The 27,396-nt window shown below is 32.0% G+C and overlaps 2 pseudogenes; both read right to left on the reverse strand.

Moving 5' to 3' along the window:
* Nucleotides 1-10,926: 10,926 nt before the first annotated feature.
* On the reverse strand, nucleotides 10,927-13,338 carry LOC149894410 (uncharacterized; annotated as a pseudogene).
* Nucleotides 13,339-13,495: 157 nt separating this feature from the next.
* Nucleotides 13,496-15,540, reverse strand: LOC145185439 (uncharacterized; annotated as a pseudogene).
* Nucleotides 15,541-27,396: the final 11,856 nt, after the last annotated feature.

Consider the following 27,396-nt stretch of genomic DNA (forward strand, 5'->3'; position numbering starts at 1 on the left):
AATATTTTAGACGCTATCTAACGAAAATGAAAAGACGCCAACGCCCAAAATCAAAGCAACAAATATAAAAACGAGAAACCCGAAAAGAGGGGAGTTGGCAAAGAGTTGCAAGGAAGTTGGCAAAGAGTGGGAAGAGAATTGGCAAGCGAAAGGGAAGAAGTGGAGAGAAGAGGAGAAAGAACCTAAGAGATAGGTTACGAGAAGGCTTTGAGAAAGTTACGAAAATTGTTTAAATTGGGGAAGACAAGTTATAGACATAAGGGATATACGGGTGGGCATTTAGGGTAGGGAGATTTATAGTTGGTTACATGATAAACGACCAAAGAAGGAACAGAAGAATTAGTAAGAAACATTTTTTTTATATATAGTTTAAAGTGGAGAATATATTATTTGTTAATAACAAAAAAAGATTTGTTATTCATAAAGAAAATAGGGAAGAAATATATCACGCGCCAAGAAAAATAAGCGCGCATTATAACACAAGTCAGAGTGCTACCATTACACAGAACCAAAGAGGCATCCCTACATCTATACAACCTATCCTCCTAAAATACAAACCATTAAACCCCAATCCATTCCTCGTAAAGAAACCCCGACTCACAATATTTACAATAAAATATAAATATACTTAAAAAAGACCCGCCTCACATTGGATGTCCTACCGAGATTAAATTCGTCTCTCTTCTTCTGCATAATTAGAGAGAACTTTGCTGCATTCAGGTGTGCACACAAAAAAAATATTTTTAAGAAGAAATTTATAGAAGTAATTTATAAGAAGAAGTTTATAAGAAGGAAATTTATAAGAAGAAATTTAAACGAGGAAGTTTATAAGAAGAAATTTAAACGATAAAATTTATAAGAAGAAATTTAAACGAGGAAGTTTATAAGAAGAAATTTAAACGATAAAATTTATAAGAAGAAATTTAAACGAGGAAGTTTATAAGAAGGAATTTAAACAATACAATTTATAAGAGGAAATTTAAACGAGGAAATTTTTATGAATAAAATTTAAACGAGAAATTTAAACGAGGAAGTTTATAAGGAAAAATTTAAACGAGGAAATTTATAAGAAGGAATTTAAACGATACAATTTATAAGAAGAAATTTAAACGAGGAAATTTTTATGAATAAAATTTAAACGAGAAATTTTACAAGAAATAATTAAGGTGAAATTGAAACGAGAAAATTTATAAGAAGGAAATTATAAAAGAAACAAGAGAAGATATTTATTAGAAATTCAAAAGAAGAAATTTATAAGAAGAGGTTTAAATACAATTAAAATGAATCACCACAATCCCAGCTCCGTGCCAATATCTTTCTCTACCGCACCGGCTGCTATAAATGTTAATACCCCCGAAGTACAAATACCCTCACAAGACAACTACGAGACTCTATAGGAAGTGACGATTTAAACAACAGACGGTTAGAAAGAATTTTAGAAAGGCTTACGGAAACAATTGACAGACAAGTAATAAATAATACCCCAGAGAAACGCAATGATGATATTCTTTTGACAACTCTGCTTGAAAAGTTGACACTCTCCGTGAGACCCTCAGTAGATAGATCCAACCTCCCGAAATTTAATGGAAGCCCCGAAGAAGACGTCAAAGAATTCCTTCTTCAGTTTAAAAGAGTAGCCACCTTTAATAACTGGAATAGCCACGATCAACTTTGCGCATTTCCCCTGTGCCTGAACCAGTCCGCTTCCACATACTACGAGTCCCTACCAGAAAAAAACAAACAGCACATTGACTCACTCATACAGGCTTTTCAAAATGAGTATGAACCCCCAGAGCGTGTGTGGATAAAGAAGACGCAGCTATACAGCCTTAAAGAAGGACATAGCGGTCTAGAGAAGTTCATAGCCAATCTCGAGAAATTGTGCCAAGAATTAAACGTTAGTGAAGAGACTAAATTAGACCTATTTATACAAGGCGTGAATCCTAACCTTAAACAGAGACTCCTTCTAAGTCAACCAGCAACTTACACGAAAGCAGTTAGGATAGCACGAGTCAACAATTCAGCTATCAGCGACGATGATGAAAGAATAGTTGCAACTATAGTGAAAGCGATGAACAAACTACAAACTAAACCCTCGAAAACAAACACAGTAACTTTTGCGGAAAATGATACACCCTCACTAAACTTATACAATACGACACCCGCAAACTTAGCGACCCCTGAAGGTGCAACCAGAGAAGTCGCTAGATTAAGACAAGAACTAAAAAAATTAAAATTACGGCTCTCAAAACAACAAACTGAAAACCTGGCAATGCCACAAAACCACTACTCACAACCACAAAATCAACCCACCTGCTACAAGTGTCACAATGTAGGTCATATAGCCAGATACTACGACCAAGTTTTCCGTGATCCCCGAATTCCTCTATCCAATAACCCACTGCGTGAATTTTTTAACCATGGGCCTTCTTGGAGAAACAGCGAAAATAACTATAATACCAAATGGTCCACACCTCAACAAAACTACGATAGAAACCCACGGAACCACCTAGCGGAAAATAGTGGGCAGTATGATGAAAGACGATATAATGATAGAAGACATGACCAGAACCCAAATAACAACATAGACAGATCCCAACAAAACCCCAGCAATTTAACGAAAATCCCAGAGACCACCCACCCTTAAACGTCTTAGAATCAAAGCTCAACCAAAACGCTTCAGGTGATGAAAATTTAAATGGTCAAAACATCATAAGTCCCAACAAACCTATGAATTTCAGCTGCCCTGATAGCACATATACCTTGAGAGAAAAGAATACTAACCCAATAACAAACTCACAAGTCGTTTCTATAACTGTCCACGATAACGATTGCAAGTTAACTAACGATATTCCGGTAAAAATTTCAAACCCAATCCAAGGACTTCTAGAGAATAAAACTAACCAAACTAGCCTCCCTGGAAATGATCAAAAAGATTCACAAATGGTTACAAACAGACACCCATTAGATCCTTAAAAGAATAATGTCTTAAATTGCAATAATAGTGAGCCTTCACCAACTACTATACAAATAGAAGGAAATGTTCAATTAAACCAAACTTATGAATCCCCATCTATTCCTATTCCAGTCAAGAGTATGATAGATAAACCCCTGGTTCCCATAGAATTGCCTCAAGCTCCAGCATCGAAGCAAATTATCAATCAGATACAAGACAACCAAGACATATCACAGCCATCTAATTTAAGTATATGGGGAAAAGTAGACGATCAGTGGAAGAAGTTACTAGTGGACACTGGCGCTGCAATAACGGCCACAAGCTACAACTTTTATTCCACACTACTCACTTCAAACAAGAAGAAACGTCGCACGTTACACCCAAGTGACCTACAACAAGTCACATCCGCGAACGGAGATGCACTATTAATACGAGGAATGCTGACGCTTAATTTTGAGATACGACAGATAGTTTACCCATTTAAAACATATGTTATAGACAACTTAAACTATGATGTAATCTTAGGCAAAGATTTTCTCACCGAATATAACGGGGTGATTGATTTTAAAAACAAAAATTTAACACTGGAACTAAACATAAGCTTGAATAAAGCAGATCAGATTCGTAATGAGGAAGAAATAGACAATAATGACACATTCTTATTTCCACTAAGCTATCATAATTCGGCGAAGAAAGAGCTGGATGTCAATCCCATATCACATAATAAACTCTCTAATGACGTCAGACTAATGGAATCTATAATTAAAGAAGACGTAATCGGAGGAACAAAACAATTTATAATAAAAAATGAAATAACATCAGAAAAAGAGGAAGTTAAACGCCAACAAAGATTAGACCTCGAATTATTGCACAAGATAAATTACTTAAAACAAAAGATTATCCCTGACAACAAAAAAGAAGCGCCGCGACTATTAGTTGACATCAACCAATATTTAATCGACGAACATGATATACTATATCACATATATGAACCAAGCAAGAAATCTACTGAAGGGATTTATAAACAGTTAGTAATACCACCGAAATTCAGAAACGACATTCTGTTCTGGGCTCATGATCACGCAATATCAGGACATTTTGGTTTAGTCAAAACGATTGACAAACTGAGGAAAAGGTATTTTTGGCCACTAATGTATTCAGAGACAGAAAAATGGATTCAAAGCTGTACAGAATGCTCTAAAAGGAAAGGAAGAACTCCTCAATATAAAGCCCCTCTGCAACCCATACCAGCAGGAGAACCTTGGGATCAAGTCGCTTGTGATGTTATAGGACCATTTCCAGTTACTATTTCCGGAAATAAGTATATAGTTGTTTTCCAAGATAGATTGACAGCCTGGCCAGAAGCTTTCGCAACAGCTACTACTGACGCTGTTATTATAGCGCAATTGTTACTAGATAATATTTTCCTGAGATATGGAGCTCCACGAACATTCTTAACGGATAGAGGTACCAACTTCCTCTCAAAATTGATTAGTGAACTATGCAGTATGATAAATACTAAGAAAATAAACACAGCTCCGTACCACCCCGAATGTGACGGAATGGTGGAAAGATTCAATGGAGCCTTAGTAAAAACACTTTCCATGTACGTTAGCGACCACCAAAAAGACTGTGACCTACACATCAATGCCGCTTTATTCGCATATAGAACTTCTATTAACAGCTCGCGTGCAGAATCGCCCTACTTTCTGCAATTCGGGAGAGAACCTAGATTACCAACCGATATAACATAATATACTAAAAAAGACCTTCCCCGCACGATAACAGAATTTAGAAACCTTTTAACAACCAGAATTCAATTAGCCCACGAAACTGCACGAAGAAATCTACAAAAAGCACAATTACAAAATAAGTCTTATTATGATAGATCGACAAAAGAAACCACATTCCAAAAAGGTGATAAGGTATGGGTTCACAATAAAGAAAGAAAAATGCGACTATCTCCTAAATTACAGAAACAGTGGCAAGGAGCATTTAAAATCTTAGAAAAACTTTCTCCAGTTAACTTTAGAATCCAAAAAATTGATGGTAGCAAGGGTCCAACCGTTATTCACTCAAATAGACTTAAAAAATTTCACGAATCGGCTAAGAAAAATACAGCAGACCAAAACCTTTCAGAACAGGAAAGTGTTCAAAAACCACAAACGGCTATCCAAAAATCGAACGAAGAACCTAGAAACACAGAAATATATGAAAATCAAAACAGCCAAAACGGTGAAGAAACAGACAAAACACTAACTCCCATTACAAAAGGAAAGAAGGATTCACCAGAACCAAATGAAGATAACATATTTCAAGTGGACGGAATACGAAACCACAGAAAACGAAGAGGGAAGAGAGAATTCCTCATAAAGTGGAAAGATTATGACGAAACAAACAATACTTGGGAGCCAGAATACAACCTCAGTCCAGAACTGGTACGAATTTATTCTGAACAGCTCCAGGTATCTCATAAAGACATTGGAACCTCAGCAGGCAGTTTACCTCGAAATTGTTTGTTAACAACTTTCAACCAAATCTCTCATAGACGAAGAAAATACAGTGTTAATCATTTACTAACGCAAATATTCCTGTTTTTCACATTAATAGCTCCACATATTCTAAGTATTGACATTGGGCCGGTATATGACTGCGCTAAAACCACGCATATGGGAATTTACGAATACCCCACAATAAAAAACTGCAAACATCAAATGAATAAAGAAGATTACGAATTAAAAACTTATACAGCAGAGGTGTTTCGTCGTTCCCCAACCGTTTCTGAGTTCCCTATCTACCTTTGTACCCATTATAAAGTAACTTTAACATGTAATCATGAAAATTAATTCGTTTCTAGTGTGAGATCTCGAAAAGATGATGAAATACGAGTCCCACATGAACTTTGCCTAGCCATGGTGTATAACGAAATTCTTAAAACTTCATTAATAAAGATAAGAGAACATTCGCCGATCGAAAGTGTAAGACACATTTTTCACGCATTGTACAACAGCAACAACAAAATAAAAGACGATCTACCCACTCCAACCGAAATCGTAAATATTGAACAACCGTTAATTTTTGAAATTGAAGAAGGTCAATGGAAAAATAACATTTCTGAGGAATACAATTGCCAAATATTTAAGACAAATATACTAACCCAAGATCTGTTTGAAATTCGCGGATTTCTCGCCCAATTAGTAGGTAATTCAAGCCACATTGAACAACATGTCACTGACACAGAATGCCCCTCCACCATAGATCAAACTTTCAAAGCAGGAATTTGCTACATCAAGAACTCCTTAAAAGTTATTGTGTGGGAAGACCCTCACCATGAATACAAAGAAATGCATTCCCTCGGAATGCATACCATACAACAAGCAGGCGAATACGTTTTAGTTTCAATTTTACAAGCTGGTGGGGCGATCCAACAATCACTTGATAGCCAAGATAAAACTATCCAACTAGATAACGGCCTTATCCTTCACAACAACAACGAAAATTCACAAGACCCTCTACAGTTCTTGAACGACGCAGCTAGAGAATACGCCAGGTCCGTCGCGGACACAGTTGTTGCTCCTCTTCTAGAGGCACACATAGCGCAGACAATTATTCATTAAAAACAAATCATGGTTAGGGAATGGGAAAGAATTTGCTTCTTACAAAAAGAAATATCTAAACTTCAACACTGGATGATCATTACATTCCCAAACACCGCGTCAAGGTGGATCCAACCAGAGGCTGGAGTTCTGGTACATACAGTAGGAGATGCCCTACAACTCGAGGAGTACCATAGAATATACAAATATAAACTGCATCTTGATCGAAAAATTAATGAAACTTGCTATGCTGATTTTCCTATATCGATAACTCATGACAACACCACTCGGTTTTTACGGGTAATCGACCGTCACGCGGTTAAATTCAGTCCGAATATACCATGTTAAAGTAGGCCTTCAATTACATACCTAAAAGATGTAAACAATAAATACCATGTCGTTACCGCAGACGGAACGGTTTCTGCTGTAACATTAAACTCAAACACTATCAATGAAACGAAAGAAATCCACTTAAAGAAAATTAAGGGATTTAACGAAAAGATGTTAACCAAATCGCCGCATGTGTTAGAACCATATACCATGCTAAACATTTTCACTTATGTTCATGATGCTATTCAAGAAATCAAAGGACTCCATGTAGAACAAGGTGATGGAAACGTTTTAGTTGGTATCGGAAGAGTATTAGGCTCTACAATTGAGTCTCTTGCAAAAGGGAGCAGTTCAATAATAAAGACTATAGGTTCTTCACTACACGATGTATTAAATGGAGTAGGAGATTTAGATGAGAAAATTGTTGGAAGTTTTAGTTCAGCAGCAACTAACATTATTCAAGCGTCTGGTATTGCCGTAAAAGATTCTACAACTGGCCTAGGCAATTTCTTTCATAACATATTGGGAGGAATAGGGGGTACAATAAAGTGGACATTGCTGTTAAGTTTAATATGTTTTATCATTTATACGAACAAAGCTAGTCTTATTAGACTTTGTATTCCCAAACCAGAATCGGACCCCATTCAGTCTTCACTTAATAACTCAGTAAATCAACATACACCCCAAACAGTTAATTCAATCAACCCAATTTCAATATCCCCCAAAGAAGAAACAGCCTTAAAGGAAACACGTAAAGTATGTTACGTGGACGTGGAACAAAAGGATGTAAAAGGTGGTAGATTAATGGCAATCTCAGAAATAAGTTTGAAGGATGGCAATCGCAATGACGCCTTACAGACGATTGTAACCATCCACATGACATCAACATCAGATAAAAGCCCTAATTGATACCGGCTCCATAGTGTCAGTTATTAATGCAGACCTATATTTGAAAATAAAGAATCAAGATTACCCTTTAAATTCTAAAAGTGACAACAGAACCCACCTCAAATCAGCATCTAACCACAAAATACCAATCACAAGAGAAGATAATATCACAGTTCAAATTGCTGATCAAGTATTCAATACGAAAGTTGTTATAGCACCAAATGTATTACATGATCTAATATTAGGACTACCAACACTGATACAAACGAAGGTAAAACTCGATTTAGGAGAAACTACTCTAACCATTCAAAACCAATCATGCGAATTGGAGGGTTTACCAAATACAATGCGATTTCCAAAACTCGCCACACTACAACAAAAATGGTTTGGTATCACAATAACAAAACGAAGGATCACATTGGCCCTAATCCTTATAGCTTTTGCTATTTTACTTCTAATATCTAGCTTTATACTATTCCACCACATGACAAAAGTGTCGCGACAATTTCAATTAGAAACACAAGTGCATTTGGACGGTAAAACGCACTATAAACTGAATACGAACTTATACATACATTTGCATGAAGAACACAACCATACAAAGGTGGTGACCCTTTTCCTGGAAATACCTACGTTGCTGCGCATGAAATCTGGACTACCAGCAAGATTGGTGTTGGGATATATTCCAAACAATATAACATACTTATCTTTTTCTGAAGAAAATATTCATGACGCCATACGACCGTGGCATTATGTAAAATGTTAATTGCTGCACAATACAACTATATGGAATTAAAAAAAAAAAAAAAAAACTTCAACTTCATGAACAACGTTTTTCGTTACACATCTGGAAAAAACAGCCATCTTGTTAACACTTTCAAATAGCATACCTACCAAGTAAACCAAAAGAAAGTATCCTTAACAAGTCCCTTTCCCAAACCGAGAAAACATTATGTAAAACAAAGACAATCGATAATTACTTTTCAACGTACTCCCATTTCCAAAATAACCCACTACCATCCCACTGTCCTACACAATCGTCAACTCACCACTAATGTGTCTTTAAGAAAGAGCACACAATACTATTACCCCAAACTCCCCTTCTTCCACCGAACTAAAAGAAAAATCAAGGAACGATTTTTGTCGAATAACGAAGCTATGTGAGGAAGCTAAATCTAATTAACCAAGATGCTATTCATAACAATCAAAACACCCAAAATCAACCATTAATATTTTAGACGCTATCTAACGAAAATGAAAAGACGCCAACGCCCAAAATCAAAGCAACAAATATAAAAACGAGGAACCCGAAAAGAGGGGAGTTGGCAAAGAGTTGCAAGGAAGTTGGCAAAGAGTGGGAAGAGAATTGGCAAGCGAAAGGGAAGAAGTGGAGAGAAGAGGAGAAAGAACCTAAGAGATAGGTTACGAGAAGGCTTTGAGAAAGTTACGAAAATTGTTTAAATTGGGGAAGACAAGTTATAGACATAAGGGATATACGGGTGGGCATTTAGGGTAGGGAGATTTATAGTTGGTTACATGATAAACGACCAAAGAAGGAACAGAAGAATTAGTAAGAAACATTTTTTTTATATATAGTTTAAAGTGGAGAATATATTATTTGTTAATAACAAAAAAAGATTTGTTATTCATAAAGAAAATAGGGAAGAAATATATCACGCGCCAAGAAAAATAAGCGCGCATTATAACACAAGTCAGAGTGCTACCATTACACAGAACCAAAGAGGCATCCCTACATCTATACAACCTATCCTCCTAAAATACAAACCATTAAACCCCAATCCATTCCTCGTAAAGAAACCCCGACTCACAATATTTACAATAAAATATAAATATACTCAAAAAAGACCCGCCTCACAATAATTTCTAAAATCAAAATTAAGAATTATTACAATATTTTCATAATCTGGGAGTATTTGAAAAATATAAAATAGCACTAGCTTAGACATTAAGTTCCACAACATAAGAGTATAAACACACCTTTAGTACCTATGTAATATTTCTTTTCATGCTTTTTAAAATTCGATTCTCTTAGATATTCATTGTGGCATTTCGGACAGGTAGATTTAGTTATTAAGCGTTCTTCTGATTTTTTCAGCTTTTTTTGTTTCTTCTTCTGCAATCGACTTCTCAGAAGAATTTGCTGATGGTATGAACTCTAATTCGAAATCCTCTGATAACAAGTCCGATAACCCTTCAAGATCTAGATCAATAAAATCATCCACAACTATTTCAATTTCGTTATCAACATTTTCTAGCAAAAAGTAGTCTTCTTGATTAATATTAAAGTTTTCTATCATACTCATTTTTTGTATCGCTGCTCAGAAAAATATTTTGAAATACTTTTATCGGTTAGTTGACATCATCTTTTTCCGACTTCGAATCAAATAAAAATACTCCTACGTTTTGCAATTATCACCTATTGTTTTGCAATGGTTATCTAAATGCGTTGAACATCTGTCTAAAAATACGTCCTTGGTTCAACCATGGACCTATAAGAAATGGATGTACAACCTATTTCTTTTTTTGCGAACCATGCTCGTTGCGTATTGTTACAAATCTTTTCTTTTAAACAATAGAAATTAAATTATATTAAAGTCTGTTGGATTCGTCGAAAATTTTTGGTCTCGTCTAACCAGCAACATCAATTTTCCTTTAGTTATTCAAGATAACAGCATTAGAATCAGGTTTTAAGCTTAATTTTATATAGCTAGATATTCTTAATATTTTAAGAAATAATGGTGCCCAGTGGGCACACGGGACGTCTTTAATTTGTTTGATTTGGAAATACAGAAAGACGTCCTGCGTGGAACGTCTTAAAGACATCCTTTGAGAAACGTAAAAAAGACGTCCCGATCGGACGTACAAAATTGGTTCAGTTTGGAAATACAGAAAAACCTTATAGATGGAACGCCGAAAAGACGTCTTATTCGTTTTTTTTTTAATTTAATTTTTAGTTTAAATATTAATTCTAAATTATTTTTTCTAAAAATATTTTTTCTTAATTATATAAATTAAACAAATTTAACTAAACTACCATATTCATTTTGAATAGAAGCAGAAAAATTCGAATTCAACACACAAATTAGTAAAGTAAAATTTATTTACAGACAACTATTTACAAAAAATGGTTTGATGCTACGAATGCTGTGAATCATCACTTCCACAAAAATCATTTACATCATCCTTGTTAGCAGACAAAACGGAAGAACAATTTCTTCCGCCACTATTTTTTCGATCTAGAGCACGTTTTAGAATGTTTCCAACAATCGAATGAACTTCATTCTCTGTTAAAGCATTTGGGGCACAGCCTAAGAAATGAGTTATATTAGTAAAATTGAATTTATGCAAAAAACTCTTTTTAATCTGTTAATGCATAACTCAGATGATTTTTGTGCGTATGTAGTATAAATAGAAAGAACAATCTGTATAAAGCACTTCAGAAATTATAAGCATAAAAAAATTTTATATAATAATAAAAATATTTTATATTAATGTAAAAATATATTATTATATAAAAATATATAATAACAAAAAAATATAATATATTAACAAAAAATACCTATAATTATCTTCATTAAATTTGTTTTTCGAAAACTCTCTTTTTTGGTACCAGCCAAGTTAAATAAACTCATCAGTTTATTTGACATCAATCTAAATAAATAAATGATAAAATAAAAACCAAACCCAATCATAAGCAGTTTAAAAATTATGGACACCACTTTTAAAATTACGTTCTACTAACATGCATGAAACATGCAATGATCTTAGAGATTAGGAATAGTTAGTGTATCTGATAGGGTGAGTCAGGGAGGGTGGTTTAGGGATGTAGAGCATAAAGATGCAGATAATTGGTAATCAGCATGTAGAGATTTAGCAGATTTAGGCGGTATAGAAGTGAAAACATGAAAAAAAAATGGAGAGATAATTCCAGCTATGCCATCGCTTTCACAGTGGCATAGCTGGAATTACCACCAACATTTGATAATTGACACTTCAAAAAATAATGAACAGTGCAAATAATTAACATTTTGTTCATAACTTATACATGATTTAATCATCATTTCTTGTTTAAGGCTTTTAATTTATTTTTTAGAAAAGTACTACTTCTTACTATATTCTTTTCTACTTCTTTATCTGATAAAGAGGAGTCAAATTTTTTGAACTCTTCTAGCGTATCAATCTGTGATACATCTAATGATGAACTCTGCTCTTAATATATTTTTAATGCCCTCCATTTCATCACGAATGTCTGTTAGTAGATAGAGTACTTTGTATTGAATTTCTAAAAATTAAATAAAAGTGGTTATGAAAAACTTTAAAAGTATAATAAAGACAATATACTTTGAAGATTTACATATTTACATACTTCCTTCTTCTAAAGGGAATTTTGCGTTATTCGACTTTTTTTTGAATTTTCTGTATGAGAACTATCTGATTTTAAACTAACATCAGTTGGACTTAATTTCCTCATGGGTGCTTTTTGGGATACTGAAAAAGTAAAGCAAATTGTGTGAATATAGCTATGATAAATTATAAAAGATGATTCTTCTCATAGTCAAAAAAAAAAAAAAAAAGAAAAAAAAGAAGCTGCATAAAACATATCAAGAAATTACAGTACAAAACAGATAAATTTGTAGATTATAAACAAGAGTTAAAAATATGAACATGTGTATGTTTACAAATGGTTATTAAATGACAACTATAACATAATTTATGACAAATATAGAATATGAACTTACTTATTTTAGCTAATGAAGACTTTAAAGGAACATTCATGTTTTCTAGTATTGTTTTTTTTGATGATAATTTTGAGGGTCTGTCTGGGGTCATTAACAGCCTTTTAACAGCATGTGACTTGGAGAAATTTGATAAGCATCTGAAGTTTGTTATGTCCTGACATATGTTACTAAAACAGAATTTAATCCAACAAAAATGCTAGTTTTAAAAGTTGACACAAAAATAACAATCAAGCTTCACATATATATATATATATATATATATATATATATATATATATATATATATATATATATATATATATATATATATATATATATATATATATATAATAACTTTGCAAACATATAATTTTTTTAACAATATACAGTTTAGATCAGGTCTTGGTATTAACATTTCCTTTTTTTTAGTCTTTTTTTGTTGGTATCTTTTTTTTCAAGCACCTCATTTTCAATTTCATTTGAAGTGGTAAACTCAAAATTTTCGCATAACTCTCTTTCATCTTTTAATAAAATTTTAAAAAGTATTAACACACCAAACAGAAGATGCCTATCAAAAAACTTTTAATTTAACTATACAAACACATACTACTTACCACCTCTAACTTTCTCTTTTAATTTAACAAACTTGTGCCACGGTGGATCAGGTGGTGTCAGTTCTTTGTATGCTCTGAGGACATTTCCTCCTGACGACCAATATATATAATCTTCATCTACCCAGACTGACGGTATAACACCTTACTCTTCCAAATTTTCTTCCACCCAAACTGCTCTGCACCAAGCCATTTTTATTAAATTTTTCAAGGTGTTTTCTAAAAAATATATTTTTGTGAAATAAACAAATGAAAAGAGCAAGACTATTTCTTTGAAATCGATAAAACAAATATCATAACATAGAATTTAGAAATATTATTATTTGACATTTATAATCAAATGAAACATTTAAAATGGGCTAAGTTCATTCATTGCTAATGACACCCTTGAATTAAAAAACAACACAGTAAAGACTTATTTGAGGAAAAATACCCTCTTTCTATTTCATGCAAAACAGGAAATATTGCTAATCCACGTTGTTCAGGTAGGCATACACCTTTCCTAATAAAACAAGCTCTATAAAGGATCTTACTCTTCAATTTTACATTGCTTCGATGTGGAAGTAACACTATGTTTAGATATGAAGACTGAATTGGCATATTTTACACATCTTCCAAGTGCCTAATTTTTACTACATCACATAAAAAAGAATCATCTGATATGATTTCTTTAACAAATGCAATGCTGTTGTTTTTAAGAAGAAAGCAATTATCTTTTCCTCCACTAGATATCGTGGTTGAGAGGTTTTTTTTTTGTTAGAAACCCAAATGAACTTTCCCATTGAGTTTGTCTTTTTACAATTTGTGCAATTGGATTAGAAAAACCTTTTACAGCTTTCTTTACACGCTGAAGAAAATTTTCATAAGGAAAACATGATACTGTATTTAATGAACTATTATAGTTCAAACAATCATCAGGCAGATTAATAGATTATGAATATTGTACACTGTAAATGTATTTCCATAGATATATTTGCAATTATAAACGAACTGTGTTATTAAACTCCTTGCATAACCAATATACTGCATGCGAAAGTTATCATCAGATTGTAACATAATACTTATTGCAATGCTTAATGCCAAGAAATGTTTGTATGAATCTTTAGATAAAATACATCGTAGAACAACTGGACTGGTATACAAAAGAAATTGACGAAACTCAGTTGCCTTCCATCGATCTAATTGAGACTCCATGGCTGACGTACAAATTCCCTTGGCATGTGACCATTTAATGATAGGAGACAGCTTGAAATTTCTTCAAATTGATGAGCAGCTATTTTACCACCAGGACCTATTTTCCAATAATTCAATAACCTACAAACAACACCTAAACATACAAGATGCATGTAGTCCAAAGGGAAATTGTTGATCATATCTAAATTAATCAAAACTAAAGGAGATATAGATGTTTGATGGTGATAATATCCAAAATTTTTAAATGTTATGTTCTCCCTTAGAGGATAATCAATCTCATCGTTAAAAACAACACGACCTTCATGCGTTCCATGAATACAACATCTTTCACAAGAGTCATAACCAGTGTGGGATATGATACATTTCAAAAACTCTCTGGCAGGGGCATCACACAAGAAACACTTAACCTTTACATCATATTGGTTACCATTGATTGATCACTATGTTCCAACAACTCTACTAACTCTGCAACAAAGTCCTCTAAATAATCATTAATTGAATCAGATTTTTTGTTTCCACAATACAATGCAACAAGAAATATATCAAAGTCACCAAAAGAAGCTAAAGTTGGCCACAACTGTGTACTGCTTGACTTATACAATGGCAAACCATCAATGCTAAAACACCATGCAATGCATCTTTCAGTGAAATTGTAATGCAAAAATATTGTTTTTAAACCTATTTTAATACCTAAATAGGTATATGTACCTCCACATTTTTGTATAATATTCACTTTCCTTGGAGTTTGCAAAAGTGTTCTGGCATCTTTTGGAAGTTCAAGCCCCTCTTCACGAAGTATATTAGGAAGCTCATTGACAGAAGCTCTAGTCCATCTGTTACGAATGGAGCAAGCAGTAAGTTTTTGGCTATAATTAGAATCATCAAATTTAGTATCATCATCATTATCAATGTGGCTCAAGACAGGTACATCAGGTTCATATGATTCATCAGCATCTGAAAGAGTACATGAATCATTATTACTGCTGCTATCAGATTCACGAAGAATGCAACTGCTATTTGAGATTTAATTCAGCACAGACTAGATTTTCATGTTTTTCAATCTCAAAAGTTTCATCATAATTAAAATCTAGTAATCCAAGCACTTTTTTATTTGTAGTTTTCCGTTTTTTTACATAAGCTGCCATTATCATAATATTAGTTGTGCTTTTTAAAAAAATGACTGACACTTTTGTAAAATAAATACTTTTATTAACTAAAAAACGCATAATACTTAATATATATTAATCAGTTACAGTCTTATTATTTACTATCCAAGATAGTTTTAGTTAATTCACTGTTCCATGTCGATCAAAGTAAATCAAATTAAATCAAATTATATTAGTTATTAAAATTAGTTATAGTAACTAATCTTGAGCTTGTTTTATAATATAAATAATATAAAAAACTTTACATGTAATTAAAAACTAAAATAAGAATCATATTGATATTAATAGTAATAACAATAACCATAATATAGTTCCAGTGTATAGGTTATACACTATTATTTTTTACAGTAAATAAAATTTAAGTGGTATGTTTTTTTATAATGTTATCTTTTTATGTTACCAAATAGTTACCTAAATAGTAATTGAAAAATTTTCGACGAGTTCACAATTACTATTTAGGTAACCGTTAGGAAACATAAAAAGACAGCATATAAATAAATAAAAAAATACTCGAATCCAAGTGTAAGAATCGCCATTTTTGAAATCCATGCTTTTTCGCGCTTACAGGCGTTTTATAAACGGCTTTTTCGCACCTGCAAGCGCAAAAAAGACGTTTATAAAACGCCTGCAAGCGCGAAAAGGCAAGTTCAAAGAAGGTCAAGAAAGGTAATAGCGATCAATTTATTTATTTCGTTACATTTTCGGGACAGACAAGAAAAAGACGTTCATAAGACGATTTGTTATGGTTCAGATTGTCTTTAAATCGAGAGGACGTGAAGTGAACGTACATAAGACGTCTTTATTCCGCCGTGTGCCCACTGGGTGATGATAATATAGAAATTGAGATCATTTACTTAACTACTTTAGTACATGTATAACTAGAGATATAATAAATAAAACAAAATATCAACTAGTTTTGTAGCTACCTAAAGCACAATGGTTTCATGTCCAGGGAACTATTCCATCTATCATATTGCTCTAGACTTCTAGTCTATGAAGATTATAGAATTTCATATTTTTATGTTTAACAACAGAAATGTATACAGTTAAGGATAAATAACTTATAATAATAATAATAATAATAATAATAATAATAATAATAATAATAATAATAATAATAATAATAATAATAATAATAATAATAATAATAATAATAATAATAATAATAATAATAATAATAATAATAATAATAATAATAATAATAATAATAATAATAATAATAATAATAATAATAATAATAATAATAATAATAATAATAATAATAATAATAATAATAATAATAATAATAATAATAATAATAATAATAATAATAATAATAATAATAATAATAATAATAATAATAATAATAAAAATATATATCAATGCTGAAGCAGAGATAGTGTATCCCTGCAAAACCTATCACTAGGTTATTGCAGCCATTACTATAAACATAACCATACAATAAACATTACTATACACACATGGGCGCCGGCAGGATTTTTTTCAAGGGGGGGCAAAATAAAGTTCAAAAGTGATATTTCAAAAACTACAAAAATTCATCAATTAATCAAGTCATTTTATTAGACCAGTGACAACAGAAAATTAAAGAAAATGTAAAACTAAAAACACAAGAGTTAAATCATTGTTATTCAGTAAATAGAAATTGTAGTCGTTTGCGTTCACTGCCAAACTTATTTACAATTAGTTCCATAAACTCAGATTTTCTGGCGCGTATTTTTTCACGATGCACGCTCGGCATCCAAACCCCAGACAAACGCTCATAACGCTAATAATGCTAAATTATGCCAAATAATGCTAAATTATATAATAATATAATGATTAGTTAAAAAACATTGATTTATTAAATACAAATTAGACATATTCCAAAAAACAAAACAAAAATTAAAATGCAGCAGGTTAATTCAAGTTAATCAAATTAAATATATATAATTATAATAATCAACATTTAGCTAGCAAAAAACACAAGGTAATAATATTATTAAAATGAATATAACACAATAAATAGGAAAAAAATAAATAGAAATACAATACAAATAAGAAACATTTTGCCAATAAACAAAAAAACAACAGCATAAAAAAGTAAATGAAACTGACTCATTAAAAAATAATTTTAAAAATTTGATCAGTGCATCCAATTCTTTCTTCGTTAGTTCGAAGTTTATTTGTTTGCGTAAGAACCTTGTCATTGTAATTAGATTTCTTTTTTATTATCATTATTTCCTTTATTTTCCTTTTTTTTCTTCCTCTCTTCCTTTTGTTTTCTATACTTCTCCTTTATCTATTGTTTTTTTCTATTTATTCCTTTTTCATTTTTCTATGATCTATTTCTATCATACTTTTTTAAAAACTTTTATTCTAACATCTTTTTTTAAAAATATAAAATATGCCTTTATAAAAAAGCTTCCGCCATTGTGGAAGTCATTGCATTCGATAGTAATATTTCATTTAAACTGTTGTCATTTACATTACGGTGAGTAAACTATAAATGAGTTAAATTGATAAGATATCGAAATAAACAGTTAAAAGAAATTTTGTGAGTATCAAAATTTGTTATTTTGCTTTTCCAGGGGGGGGCAACTGCCCCACCTTGCCCTTGCCTGCCGGCGCCCATGTATACACATAAACATATAAGAATTTAATTGTTAACATCACTAGCTATCATACGATTGCGAATGTAATTGTTAGTAATTATATTTGGACGATAAAATAGCCTTAAATGAGTTTAATGATATTGCATTATACATAAAATAAATGTAAATAGGGGAGACTTGTACTGAATGGACCAAAATATTAGACTTTTTTATAGATGCGATTAATATTTATTTTGTAAATAACTATGGCGAGTTTTTTAGTTCAGAAGACAAAATTCAGATCTTAACTAACTATCCTTGAAAGGTTTAAAACATTGAGCAAGTACAACATCGTTAAAAAATGCGATAAACATGACCAGCACTAAATTGTTAAATGGTCCATTCAGTACAGTTGCTTGTACTAAACGGACCGATCTTGTACTGAATGGACAAGCACAGCAATCAGGGTATATTGATGTTCGAATATTGAATGATAATATTGTTATCCTAGTGAAAATTAACCTAAAATGAATCATGATAAACCATGATTTAAATCTATTCTTCATAAGGGTGACAAATGGGAGCTTAAAAAAAAGAAAAGAGTATGTTGAGACAACCAAGATTTTTCTGACTACGAAAATAATATAAGTTGAAATAATTATTACAGCTTCAGACGAAATTCTCAATCAGGTAGTGAAATTACAATAATCACAAACATATAGGTTTGCATTATCTGCACTTGACACTCTCCTCTTTCAGCTAAAACATGCTCTGGCACTTGAACAGTAGTGATGCCAGTTTAATCAACATTCCAAATGTCCTTGGGTGAAAACTTGTACTTAGTCAAAACACTATGCAAATTATTATAAAATAGATCCAGATTATGTTTATTGAATGCTGACATTCGACCAATTGATGCTGCCTCTGGTTTTCTTATAGCAAGTTCTGGATGGAGTTTTAAACAAGCTCTAAATCAATCAGCCGCAGCACGTTTATCTATTTTCCAAGGTTTTGTGCCATCTGGATGTGAATGTGGAAATTTTTTCTCAAGTTTTAGAGCATATTCAAACGTTAGTGCCACTGATCTCAAAATATAACTGGATAGCGTATACGAAAAAAATTTTTGAAGCCAGTTTTGGCCTCCCAAGATGGCGGTGCAATTAAGGGATGGTGATGAAAATTAAGAAAATTAAGAAACTGATGATAATCAAGTTTTATATCTTAAGCTCAAATATTGATAAATATATAATTTTCTAATAAAAATCTAGTTTTTTTGTTTAACATAAGATTTTTTTCATAAAAATAACGGAATATTACATATTTACATAAATTTCAAATATAAATAATTTTTTATTTAACAAAACATATTCTTACAATAAGTTGCTCTATATTAACTTTCTGTTTTTCGTTTTTTTGGAATAGATATAATAAAATAAAAATTCTCAGTAAAACTAAGTAAAAATTTTAATTTTAATTTGCTTAAATTTAGTTTGTTTAATAAAAGTAAAGAAAAAGTATTTGTTTGCTTGTTCAGAAATCTCAAGTTTCAAATAGTTAGCATTTGTTATATAATTTATGTAACTTTTAGTTCTTAACTATCCACTACAAAATTATAATTATAAATGCTGTAAGAACTATTAGCTGAGCGCTGTGATTACACACAACTCAGAGGTTCCTTCTAGAGTTATTATATATATATATATATTATATCATATCATATCATATCATATCATATCATATCATATCATATCATATCATATCATATCATATCATATCATATCATATCATATCATATCATATCATATCATATCATATTATATCATAAAAATATTTTTGATTGGTTTTTGAATAGGATAAGTTTCTTTTTTCCAGTTATTTTGGCAGTTTGTTTTTTACCCAGGTGATAAAGATGTATTTTTGCATAGTTTTCTGAAATAAGTTTAATCAGTGCAAATAAATGGTTATCAGTTATAGCTGAGTCAAACATATGAGAAGTTTGTTCATTAAATATTTTTGAGTAATCAACTGATCTCAAAACAGCACTAGAAATGGCATTTGAATTCCTATTTAATTTGGAAGGTGACCATTTATTGAGGCAAGCAACCTTTGGAAACATCTTTCAGTTTCTTCCCATATTATAACAACACTTTTGTTGGTTTAATTAAACCTGCTCTGTCTTTGAACTTTAAAAAACTTCTTTGTTCGAAATGATAAGAAAGTACTAATGCATTCTGACATTAAATGCAGATAGTTTATTGTAAATTTATGTATCATACATTTGAAAAGACACATAATGTTGATAGTGTTTGATAACATACAAAATATATGTTATCAAAAAATTCCTTTAATAAGTTGTTTTGAATAACAAGTCAAAAACAATTGACTCAATCATTGAGAGCTGGAATATTTCAAAGAATAATATATAAGTAAAATAATATATATAAAAAAATAATATTTTTTATTTAATATTCTTATCAAATACTATATCCATTAATTACATATATGTATTAAATAATCCTAGAAGGAACCGCTGAGATGTGTGTACTAACAGCACTCAGCTAATAGTTCATGCAGCATGTTCATATCTGGTATCTTGCTACAAAAATTGAAAATATAAAATTTGTTAAAATTGTAAGTAGACACCACTGTTGCTTACCATACAGTCATGTTATCAACCTTCTAGCACACTGCATTGGGTAACTAAGAACTAAAAGGTACATAGATTATGCATAAATATTATTTAATCGTAAATTGCACTTAAAAAGTATATCGAATATTTTGTACCTTAGTATCAAAATAATTACTTTAATTGTCTGACTTTTTTAGAAACCATTTCATTTCTTTAAAGTCATTAAAACTTTATTTCATAGTCTAGTTTTTCTTTCAAAACTCTATTTATTTTCTTTAATATTTCTGTAAAAAGCCTTATAAAATGTACATCGATCACCGCTAAGAGCTCCGATCGCCGCCATCTTGGGAGGCCAATTTTGGCTTCAATTTTTTTTGAAAAAGGCAATTGAATACGCTATCCAGTTATATTTTGAGATCAGTGGTTAGTGCTCTTAGTTTAAGAGGACTTAACCAATATTCCATTTTTGAAGAAACTAAGCAATAATGAACCAGTTTTTTTCTTCTGATACTGAAAACACTGTCATAGAATTATTACTTTATGGAATACATTGTAATTTATTTAATCCATTTGGTAATTGCTGAGCTTCTTTAATTCTCCTTTTAAGAGTTGAATATTTGACTTTAAATATCTTAGCAGCTTTTCTTTCAAATAAAGTTTTTGTCAAAACGTTCTCAACTGCTTGGATCATATTATATGGATTCCAACCACCCTTTACTGCTGTTGCTTTCCTATGTCTCATAATGTTTCTGAAACAAAAAAAAAGAATAAAAATTGCATATAATTTTATCATAAAAATTAATTTTCCGTATTGTTTTTTATATATAACATATATAAAAGCTTAAATGTACAATAATATAAATTAAGTTGAGTGATATTCGTAATTTTTTATATTACGAATAAAGTATCAAATTATTGAAATTATAAAATTACTTCTAGCTACAAAATACACTGGAAAACAATTTAACTACAAAAAATTTAATAACTTTACGTTATATGTCACTTTGTATGAAATATAATATTCTAAAAAGGAATATGTTAAAACAAAACTTAATGCCTTTCTCAGTAACTTGTATCCTAAATTTAGCTGCCTTCCAATGCTGACGTTTATGGTTTGTTTTTTTTTTAGTACAATTTACTAGTCACACATTCACAACTTGTTAATATTAAAAAAACACCAGTATTTTGTTTTAGTAAGTAACAAACTGAAACGCTCATTCAGTACATTTATCAATATCCACATGTTACCAATGTAATTGAAACAATCTGTACCTCAGATAACTTTCCTTCTACTATTATCCAAAGTCCAAAATATAAATCTATAATATTATTAATATTAAGAGCTAACTTCTCCTTGAAAAAACTTTGTAAATTGAAAACTCAGAAAAGTAAAAAAATTACATTTGCCTTGAGAAAACAGAAAACATTCATAACTACTTCTTTTCTTCGAATAAATTTAACCCAGACATACTGATGAGACATTGTGTAAAGGTGAATTATTTGTGACCACAAAATTACATCTGACTGGTCTCTAAGTCCTTTTTTTTGAAAAGGTCCATTCAGTACAAGTCTTCCCTACTTCGAGTTGTATATCACACTGTTAATATTTCCACAGCGTGTTTAATCTAAGGCTGACGCACCTGCTGACCAGAATACACAGCATCCCTTCCTTTTAAAAGATCCCTATAAAACCACTCATCTGTAAGTTTTCTGTTTCTTTACGTACATATAGAATGGTTTAGATAACAAAGTGCTTGAGAACCATGGTGAGTACTTTATTTTGCTCTTTTGTAATTTTTGAGGCATTAAGGCGTATCATTTAATAGTTTAAGAAAAGTAGTAAGTGCTCAGAGAAATGTTGAAGAGTTATGTCTTTAAAGTAACAAAAATAATTAGTTATACTTTCTCCTTTTTAATTAAGCACCTTCACTGTCAAAAGTTTATCTGTTTTCAAGGGTCATAGGTTGGTTGGGGGGGGGGGGTTGTTGCTTTTAAAACAAGAGCTTCCGTTTCAGAAAGTAAAACTATATTGAGTTTTAATAATTCATCATAATCAGGTTGGAAGATAGGTAAATAACAGGTCGGAAGAAGGAATTTGAGGAAATATTTTTAATTAGGAAAAGCAGCAAAAAAGAGATTTTAAGGAAATCAAACCGAATGTTGAGTTAAACTGTTGATACCGTTTTTTCCATTTTCTTAACTTTTCTTTTCTATGTTTTCTTTTTGTTTTTGTGTGAGAGTTTTTTACGCCTTACAGAAAAAAGTTACAGAAGATAAAGTTAATTTTTCTGAATACAGAAAAAAAGTGTAAGCTTTCTGGACATGGATGAAAAGTTTTTTCTACATTTGACTTTCCCAAATTGGCTATCGTAGGAAAGTAAGAGCCTTGGAACTCAAATGATAATGGTGTGCTGACTGGTGCAGTCTTCATGACACAAGTTTAATATATCTACTTGAAGTTGGTTCATCATCGGCTTCTCTGACAATGAAGTATTCTTTTAGCTGATTCACTAATCTTTTTTCAACACTTTTGATAATGCAATGAACAGATTTCAGATTTCTTTGATGAAGGTAAACAGATTGCTGAACACCTGTTGCTCTGTTGTTGCTCTGTTGTAGCATGCTTAGCATTAACTGTTAAAAGTGACTGCAAAAAATTAATTATTGTGAAGGAGCATGTTGAGAGTGATATTTATTATTGAACTATTGTGAGTGGGTGTTGTTAAATGTGGTATTTGTAACTTAATTATTACTATAATTGTTAATGATCAATTTGTTGGTGCGTACTCTCCACAGACCTCTTTTTTATTATATATTCTGTTGGTGGAGCAGCATAGACACTCTTGCACTTGTAATAGTTTAAATGTATTGTTTCTTTAAACGTTCAGTTTTTAATCCTTGAGATTTTACATTAACATTTTCAAATACTGGCATTTTAGGCTGCACAAATATGAATATATCTTCAGTATTATTTTGTTTAGAAATATCAATATTCTTTTCTTTGAGAAAGTTATGATTATCTAGGTTTAATAAAACCACATCTAAAACAAAAAAGTTATCTTAGTCAGTAGTATATATTTGCGGGTTCTGGGACATTGGCACTTTTCCATACTTAAGGATGTCATCATCATCGTTGTCATCATCATCATCAAGCGGGCTCTGGGACATGGATACCGTAATATATTGGGGGTTCAATGTTTTTTTCCAAGATGGCGGCTGTTTATAAAAGAGTATTAAAATATTCTTGTAGTTTTTAAAGGTTTTTTTTCTTTAAAAAAATTCCAAGGTTTGTTAAAATAAAAAGTTGACTTACCTTTGAATCAAAAAACCGCAGTGATTTAAAACTTACCGTCTTGTTTTGCAGTGTCCAATGGCCAAGGTGGTGTGATCATTCAATAGGATCCTTTTATCGTCGTTAGCGCTGAGTGCGACTTTGTTGATTTCTTCGGTGTAATTTTCATGAAGATGAGATCAGATAACGTTCATGGTTGCAAGTTTTACTTTCTTATCCATTAAGCAGTCTTTATAATGTTGATGTTTGATGTGATTTTCGACGACTTTCTTCTTGACGCCTTTGCATTTTTTGTGTTCTTTATTTTCTTTGGGTATGTAGTAAGAGTAGAGCTTAGGTCGAAGTCCAACAAACTCTTTAATTTGTTTACCAGCAGCCTCATCTTTGAACTTGCCGATAATCTTTTTATTTTCACCTACCTTAAATCCAACGTTTTGAATGGCAGGATGGTTGTTAGGAAAGTCGCTCGTGTCGAATTTTTCAAGTACATCATCAGCAATGTCTTCATAGAAATCTTTGGATTTCATAAAAGAGCGAGTCTGTGTCAGTCATGAGTAATTTTAAGCGATCACCTTATTTAGGTTTCATGTAGTCGTAGTGGTGCTGAAACATTAAAATTTTGCTGATGTCTAGAATGCACATTCCTAAGTAAACAGGTTTGTTGTAAACCAGCTTTTTTCTCTTCATGTGAACCGCGATTAAGTTTTCATCAAAAATGGTGAAGCTTTCAAATTGAGTTTTTTTGGATAATTTTAAGGCTTCTTTTCTTGTGGTGACAAGTCTAACGTCAACATGATTTTCAATGTTTTCCATGGTTTTTCCAAAGACAGAGTTGTTCATGAGATTGAATAATTCCTTATCTGATTCGAAGGGAGCGTCTTTTCTTTTTTTGGTATTGAAACCGATGTATGTTTCCATCCAAGGTTCTTCTCTAAAAGTGAAACCTCGATGAATTTTGGTGATGACTAATCCCATTCGTTCATAGAGTTTTAGGTTTTCATGATGAACGACGTATTTTTCTTTATTATTTAAATTGGGAACCAGTTTTTCTACTTTTCCAATGGTTAATCTTTCAGGAGCCAAAGGGTAATCGTTGTGTAATTCGTGAAGGTGATCGGGGTAATCTAAATCGACTTCAAGGATGCATGGCATAGATTTCCAAATTTTTAGCTCTTCTTCAGTCATCCATCTGAATTCTCCAACGGGAAGAGGTTTACTCATGGCCCATCCATATAAATTGTTGGCGTCTAAATTTCGATGGTTGTGAAGGATCATAGTCTTGCATGTATTTGTTATTGGCAGTTCCATATCGGTTTGAGATCATGCTGATTCCACCGCGTATTCCTTTTTGAGTCATGCGAAGCATATCAGGATCGCTAAAAAGTTCTATTTTAGCTTCAGTATTTTTATAACAAGCTTGCATACCTAGTCCAGGGCAGGTGTAATACCAGGCGGGATCTTGTTCGTAACTTTCTATGCACACGTTTCTAAAATTTTCAATAACGTCTGTTTGAATGAGCACGTCTGAGATGTTGTACAGCTCGTGGTAATCTTTAAACGTTTTGCATCCAAATACATTCCAAACGTTTTGCGCATGCGCGTATTCTTCATCAGTGATGTGTTTATCGTTTAGTCTGGAATAAAAAGCTTCTTTGGGTGGCAATTGCGTTTCGGAAAACTTTTCAATGGAGTCTACCCAATCATAGGGGTAAATGCCTTTTTTTCTTATCAAATTGAACTGTTCCTTTTTAGGATAATATTCAGCCACGTTTTTGCATTGTTCATCGGTTAGATTTTTAGTAAGTTTGTCTAAACCGAAAGGCAAGAACCTGTAGCTGTCAAGAAACCTCATTTCTTTCATTACTTTTTTTGGTTTTTCCCTCATCAATATAGTCTCTTACTTTGATTTTTTTCGAGAAGCTGATGTAATTTTCTTCATTTTTGGGTATGCAAGTTAGCTTTCCGTCTTTTCCAGCTAATTTCTTGATAAACAAGTGGCTGTCGTAACCGGACAAATTGTGTAAAAAAATGAGTATGAAACTTGGGATTTGGTAATCAATGTTGCATTGTTTGTGAGCAGCACCACGGTACTTTCCAGTCAAATGACAGTGATCCCACACTTTGTCACCGTTAAGATCCTATATGCAAATGTGACATTCGGTTGCATCTTAAAACTTGTTTTTGTCGTAAATCGCAATCGTTCCAAATCTCTGTAAGGTCTGCTTGAAGCCTGGTGATAAACTTTTGAGCCACGTCATCCTCTTCGCTTTCTGCTGTGTACATGACTGGCTTTCCCTTGTAAATGGTTTCGTCGAAGCATTTGATGAAGTAGCTGAACGAGCTTGGAACATGCTTTTGATATTTTTTTGTGTATGACTGTTTTGAGTCAGGGGTGCAAGTGTTGACAGGTTTGGTGAAACATTCAAAGTCTGCATTGACTACAAACGGAACTCTCATGGACATGTTGTAGTTTTTAAACTGAACGGTTGTCCCTTCTTTAGGAAGTTCAATTCGAACCGAGATGTGTTTATAGCAGTCTTCTTGATTTTTTTGAAGCTTTTCTTCTTAGTCATATGCTTGCATGCAATTTCTGCAAATGTGTTGTTTTCTTTTTCCTTTTGTTACTGAAGAACCAACCAATCGACCTAAGTTTTTAATGAGACAGTAATGGTTAGTGTTTTTGTTTGAAATGAGCAGCAAATCGATATTATGCTTTCGATCTAAAATTTTGGATATTCGTAAAGGATGGATTATTTTTTCTTCGTATCCAAAGACGTTGATGCTAATATCTGGATTGTTCGCTTCAAACTTGTTGATACCTTGAGTAAGAGAGACAGGAAATTCCATTCCATTCCAATTGAGCTCTTCCGATTTTAGAATCAAGTCTTCATCAATTCTTTCGTCATGCGTGTTTTTTAGATTCAACGCTCTGGTGACACTCCACATAAAGCATTTATTATCATCGTTTTTCATGTTGATGATCGTCTTTTTACTTTTTAAGCTAGGAGATAGCTCTATGTAAGAAGAACCGCTGAAAGGTATCCAGTCAATCATGTTAACTTCTACTTTTAAAATTTTGTTGACTCACCAATTGGATCCTTCCTTGTTGTAATTGGACATGTTTTCAAGAATTCTTTCTTTCCATGTTTCAAAGCTTTCTCTTTTGTCAGTTGATTCGAGAATAATTTCATATATAGACGGGAAGACCACAGTGCGAAGATTTTCTTCTCCTGTAGCAATATTCACACGCGTCATTTCGCAGATTAAAGCAAGGTTCGTTTTTGTGTTTTTTTTTAATGACTTTGATGGCAGCCTCTTTGACCATGTATAAAAAGGCGCCAGGGACTTCATATCGAACAGAGGGGGTGTATGGAAACTGCTCAGTGACGTGTTTTATCGCATGATTAGTCAACTCAAACTTTATT

This window comes from Hydra viridissima, unplaced genomic scaffold (assembly GCF_058129835.1).
Source record: "Hydra viridissima isolate aposymbiotic clone 2 unplaced genomic scaffold, HvirCarnegie_v1 scaffold_1, whole genome shotgun sequence".
Classification (NCBI taxonomy): Eukaryota; Metazoa; Cnidaria; class Hydrozoa; order Anthoathecata; family Hydridae; genus Hydra; species Hydra viridissima.